We start from the raw sequence: 6458 nt of genomic DNA, 5'->3' as shown, positions 1-6458 counted from the left end.
GTGGTCCATGGAGTCCAGCCTGGGAGGTCAGGAAAAGAGGCCTAAAGGCATTCAACAGACAGAGAAACAAGGGGATCAGGGACTCCATTAGGTGGAAGCAGATAAGGAGGTGAGGTCCATGTCAGCTCTTATAGGACCATGGTGCCAGGCTCTGAGCTAATGACACCTTCCACCCTGGAAAGAGGACCATTTCACCTCTACATAAGTGGTTGATCTCTTCCCCAACAAAACCTCCAGATATTGGGAGGAAAAAAAAGGAAATTATGATGTCAAACATTGGTTTTTGTTGTAAGCTTTTTTTTTTTTTTTTATTTGGCTGCCCCGGGTCTTAGTTGTGGCACACGGTATCGTCGTTGCCACGTGTGGGATCATTTAGCTGCCGCATGCAGGATCCAGTTCCCTGACCAGGAATCGAACCCGGGTCCCCTGTATTAGGAGCACAGAATCTTAACCACTGGACCACCAGGGAAGTCCCTGTAAGCTTTAAAGAAGCATACACTTTATATTTTGGGTTTCCTTTTTCAGCAGTCCCGTCTATTTGCAAAGATTTATATTTCATATCTCTTATTCTTTCTTAGAGTTCTTCTAAAGAACTAGGGAAGACTGACTGACTTTTTAAAAAGTAGAATAGGGCTTCCCTGGTGGCGCAGTGGTTGAGAGTCCTTCTGCCAATGCAGGGCACGCGGGTTCGTGCGCTGGTCCGGGAAGATCCCACACGCCGCGGAGCGGCTGGGCCCGTGGGCCATGGCTGCTGAGCCTGCGCGTCCAGAGCCTGTGCTCCGTAACGGGAGAGGCCACGGCAGTGAGAGACCTGTGTACCGCAAAAAAAAAAAAAAAAAAAAAAAAAAAAGTAGAATAAAACTCATTCTGTCTTGTAATTATCATATGGGTCCATTGGACCATTTTAGAAATCTAAGCTACATTTTGAGGTCTTAATGATCATATTTTTTCTCTATCATGAAACATTTCAAGATATAAGAAAACAGCAATGATGGGAACACTTCAAGGATACTGCAAGAGCGAAACAAATCATCACTGTGACAGCATCTGCAGCATCCTTCAGTTTTCCTAAGAGGTACCCAAAGCATTGCATCGTCTTTTAAACACAAATCTTTCAAATACAAAAACATAAATGTATGGTGTTGATTTGTATTTGTTTTGGTTTTTCTTGAACACAGTTGAAGAATTAGAATTTTTCATTTTCTTCACTTAATGGCAAAGAGAAGAAAATTGGCAAAAGAACACATCTCTCAACTATCTCATGAATCAAAAGATAAATGCAAAGAGACCCATAGCAAAGCTCTCTAATGACCATGGCAAAATTGATCAAACAAATGAAATCTCATACTTCGAGTCTTCAGATGACAGTATTCTCAGTGAATTTACTCAAGCTCAGGGATCATTGCATGGGAGAGCGAGACATGGTCTCATTGAGATATTGTCACCTCGCTGATTACCAGGGTTGATTCTGCTGCTCTGGCTGGCTAGCTGGGTGCAGCCTGCCCTCCTCACACCTCGGTGTCTGTCTCTCCCAAAGCTGAATGCTTGGTAGAGGAAGATGGTGTTCCCTAGTAGAGAAGATCATTATTTCATAAAGGTAATACAAGTAGCCGTGCTGCCCTCCAAATAAGCTTGCAAGAATCAGAGAGTGAAGAATATGTTTCTAAGGACAAAAAGAAATATGGTATTTTCATCCAGTTAGTTATTCAACAGGAAGAACTGTTTCACACAATATTATGCATGAACCTTAATTATCCCATTTTGCTAAAAAGACATGTGACTTTATTCTTTCATCTCTTATAATGTTTATGCACTAAAATGTACTTGATATATTTGCCATAACAATGCTGAAGACAGGTGTGTGTAACAAGGCACCTGGGAAGAAATACGTGATATAGAAATAAAAACATTCATCGGATTATTTGGTATTTATAAATCTAAAAATGAAAATGTTTTGCAATTATGGAATAAAGATGATACACATACATATAAGCCTATATATGTGTGTGTGTGAATGTATACACACATCAAACACACACACACACAAAGTGAGTATGTGTGTGTATCTTCAAATCCAGGAAAATATGGAACAAATATTTGAGTTTGCTATATCTAAATTCTTATTATAATTTCTAATAAATTTATTTTTTACTATTTCCTTCTTCTTCTATAAATTATAAAATGATTCAAAAGATAGATAGGTGGGTAGGTAGATAGATTCGATAGATAGATGATAGATAGATAGATAGATAGATAGATAGATAGTTAAAAAGAGTGCCTTGGACCCAGATGGTAAATGGTGATCATTATTTTTCCTGGTATACTAAGGGTGTAAGGCGTCATGCGACTCCTATAATTTGACAACTCCTTCTAGGTGAAACCTGTAATGAATTAGGTCTGTCTGCCCCACCCTCCCAACACCAGCTCTGCGACCCACAGTAACTCCAGCCCCGGCTGCTGTGCCCACGGTTGAAGCCATAGGGCTGCCACCTTCTGGGATTGTGGACAATGACGGTGGGTGGAGAGCATGAGGTAGCATGACAGCATTTCTCTCTGGCAACTTCTGGGGCACGGCTTCCTGGCATTTTTGGGGCCCCCAAATATTTGTGACAACAGGTGGTGCTCCCATCTCTAAATTACTAGAGTTCTGGCTACCAAGGTGTCCAAACTCAGGAAATTGAGTGGAACTTAACAGAGCCGGACCACCCTGAGGGCTGGGATCATTGAGCCCATAGCAGCTCTACTCAGGGACCCACCCACAAGCTCTCCAGAGAGATAAGGAAAGCTGCAACTCAGACAGTACATGTTTCTGAGTCATTTCCTGGGGAGTGGCTCTGAGCCTCTACCCTGCCGCAGGCCCCAAATCTGCATGAGCAAACATAATTTTTTCCACTCAGACCATCAAAACCACCACAGTTCTTGGTCCACTGCTAGATCTCTTACTGACCAGCCTGGCTTGGAGGGGAGAGACAGAGCAGTGGGTCTTCCTCCATAGGGACGAAAATCAGGAGACAGACGACAGACAGGGTTCCTCTCTGCTCCTGATTTGTGGGACCAGAACAGGAGGCGCAGCGGCACTCAGCCCTGCTGTGCCCAACACTCCCTCACACATTCAGTCTGTGCCTTGGTGCTCTGAACTGGCACAGGGTACGTGCTCAATAAATATTTACTGACTAAATAACCTTCCCATCCTCACACTGTGAGCCTGTTTAACCTGGTTTCTTTCGTGTTTTAAGTTTACGACTTAAAAATTCATACTGTTTTGCTCTAAAAGAGCATTTGCTTTTCTCTCTTCCTCTAAAGAGCACCCAGCAAACCACAAGGAGAGGCCACACTCTGGATAATAACTCGGAAATCATAGACCTTTCTGGCAGCAGGGGCTTGACTGAGAAACGGGAAATTCCTGTTCCTCGGGCTGACAGGTTTTTTTGCTTTGGCTCCTTATCAAGGGGTAACTAAGCACCAGAGGGAGATTTTGCCAAGTGCCGAGAGGCTCACAGTGGAGCAAAGGGAGCTCTATAGTCTGGGCTGGAAATGAGGAAAGGGTGGCTAAAGGAAGCCAACCAGAACCAAAGCAACATTCCCAGTGGACTCCAGAAATGCCTCATATCTAGGATAAAACACAAAAATGTACCACAGCATTTAACTCCTTTGTATCCATTTGGTGTTTTATGCCTCAGCTGACTTGCTGATCCACAGACCTAAGAAGTGACTTGCTTTCTCTATCAAAAACTACTAACCCCTGAAGGACAATTTTGCAACATCTGTTAAAAATTTAAATGCTTGTATCAGGGAAACCATTGATTCCGTAATACTTCCAAGAATTTCTCCTCAGTTATACCTGTATGTGTACAGGATTTCTGGAACATTTCTTAGGGAAAAACTGAAACCATCTAACTGTCTTTCAGTAAAAGTCCACTACTAGACCTTTGATATTATATCTGTATTATAGAATGCTATGTCGTCATTAAGAAGAATAAGGTGGAAATATATGCACTGATATGAAAAGATGTCCAAAATAAATCATTAAGTGAAAACAAAGTAAGTGGTGAATGATTATATACAGTGTGACTCCATATATGTAAATCAAACAAAATAAACTCAAGAAACAGATTACAGAGGGTAGTGGATCTAGAAGGAACGAGAAGCTGCTGCTTTTCACTCTAAAGCCTTCTACATTATTGGAACTTCCAATAATAAGCCTGTATTTCTTTTTCTAATAATAACAATGAGTTTTAAGAGAAAAAATTAAAATGCATATATACAGACATATATACAATGTCTAAGGAAAATATTTTATTATAAAGTGTTGAAGCACTTGATCTGACAGGTCTACAGAAGGGCTGAAATTCACTATCACAGGAGAAAAATCTAAGATATGCACTCACTCTTTCATCTGTTCATTTACATATTGAAGGCCACAACTGCGTTATGTGTTAATTAAAAAAAAAAATAAGTAAGATATGGCGTCCATCTTCAAGGAGCTTATAGTCTCAACAGGAAGAGATGTACGCGTAGATAAATAACTGCTTGCAGCAGTCAAGGACATCGGGGTACTGTGAAGACACTGGTCAGCTCTACTGGATGGGGAGTGGATGGGAGAGGCCATCAGGATCACCTTCAGAAAGAAAGGGCTGGTCTGTTGAGTCCTAGGATGAGCAAGTATTTACAGTAAAGCCGGAGACCTAGTTCTAAAGAGTCCTCACCAATTCCTGCAACCCCTCTGGACTTCAGCTTCTCTATCTCTAATGCAATCAGCTCCAAGAATTCCAACCCATAGAAAATCATTCAAATAGATAGCTAATGAGAACCTGACTGTACAACACAGGGAACTCTACTCAATGCTCTGTGGTGACCTAAACGGGAAGGAAATACAAAAAAGAGGAGATGTATGTATACGGATAACTGATTCACTTTGCTGTACAGCAGAAGCTAACACATTGTAAAGCAACTATACTTCAATAAAAAATAAATAAATAAAGTGTGGCTTGTGTAGACTAAAAATAATTTTTTAATAAATTTAGACAAAAAAAGAAAATCATTCATTCACCCAGCAAATACTTACTGAGTATCTCAGTGGTCCGAATAACAGAAACCTTGAAATAATAACCCAGAGGGACCAAAGTCTTAGGGATGTCTCATCTTATAATTCAGGAAGCAACCAAAGTTACCTCCACATTTGATCAGTGGAGGAGAAAGAGGAGATTCTCTCCTCTGGAATCTAGAAGTTGTTCTCTTCCTGCCAAAGGCTCAGATGTTCTACATAAGCCCAACTCTTGCCAGGTTGCAGGGCAAAAGACGTGCAGAGAACGGAAAGCCAATTCCGGGAACAGGCCACTTTAGCAGAACACTGCAAAATGCACTCAACAGAGATTCAAGTCTGCAACCGCCAATTAGCTGGTGAAGACAGTGCTTGAAGCCTGAACTTTAAGAAATTGTCAACAAACTCTTAGACTTCATAGTAGGAGCTTTGAATATGAAGAAGGGACCGATGTGGATCATATGACGGAGGCAGCAAGGCAAAGAGCAGGTACATAAAAGTTCAGGGAAATAAGCAAACCCAAGATTACAAAGTAGAAGATCAAGACAGCAATAATTCCTTTAACCACACCTACTTAAGGAGTTTAGTCAGATCCCTAAGAGACACAGAATTTGTTACCATTTAAATAACACTAGAGCATGGACTTGAGGATATGGGGAGGGGGAAGGGTAAGCTGTGACAAAGCGAGAGAGAGGCATGGACATATATACACTACCAAACGTAAGGTAGATAGCTAGTGGGAAGCAGCCGCATGGTACAGGGAGATCAGCTAGGTGCTTTGTGATCACCTGGAGGGGTGGAATAGGGAGGGTGGGAGGGAGGGAGACGCAAGAGGGAAGAGATATGGGAACATATGTATATGTATAACTGATTCATTTTGTTGTAAAGCAGAAACTAACACACCGTTGTAAGGCAATTATACTCCAATAAAGATGTGAAAAAAAATAAAATAAAAAAAGAACAATTATAAAATACACAGAAAAATAAATAAATAACACCATATTACTCTATTACTTATATATTTATGATTGAGTTAACACTTTAAAAACAGTATATAGATTTTTCTAAAGTGTGAATTCAGTCATTCTCATCTTCAGTTAAAACAAATAAATAAGTTACTCTGGGGAATACTTACTTGAGCTGAGTGGACCCTTCTGACAGCGAGTCAAGATCCTGGTTCCTAGAATAGGCAAAACGGGTAAGAAGATGCCTTAACAAGGATTACTCCTTCCAGGGTGGGCCGTACTTTAAGTAAAAAGGGAGTAGATAGTTGTCACTGATTATTTTCCTTGGATCCTGAACATCCAGCTCACAACCAGCCATCACCTACTGCAACTTCTCAAGGGAGATGTGCAAAATCACCACTTGTTATTATAAATCATGAACCTCCAAATCCCATATAGAAATCCCAGACAGC

The 6458-nt window shown here is 40.9% G+C and overlaps 1 non-coding gene across 1 annotated transcript; it reads right to left on the bottom strand.

Annotated features, from left to right (window-relative positions):
* Positions 1-396: 396 nt before the first annotated feature.
* On the bottom strand, positions 397-469 carry TRNAR-CCU (transfer RNA arginine (anticodon CCU)). Its single transcript has one exon. It is a non-coding gene; the product is annotated as a tRNA-Arg (tRNA).
* Between the last annotated feature and the right edge of the window lie 5989 nt (positions 470-6458).

The sequence above is a fragment of the Phocoena phocoena genome, chromosome 1, assembly GCF_963924675.1.
Source record: "Phocoena phocoena chromosome 1, mPhoPho1.1, whole genome shotgun sequence".
NCBI lineage: Eukaryota > Metazoa > Chordata > Mammalia > Artiodactyla > Phocoenidae > Phocoena > Phocoena phocoena.
The sequence above is the reverse complement of the archived record's forward strand: the minus strand, read 5'-3'. Positions and strand labels throughout refer to the sequence as shown.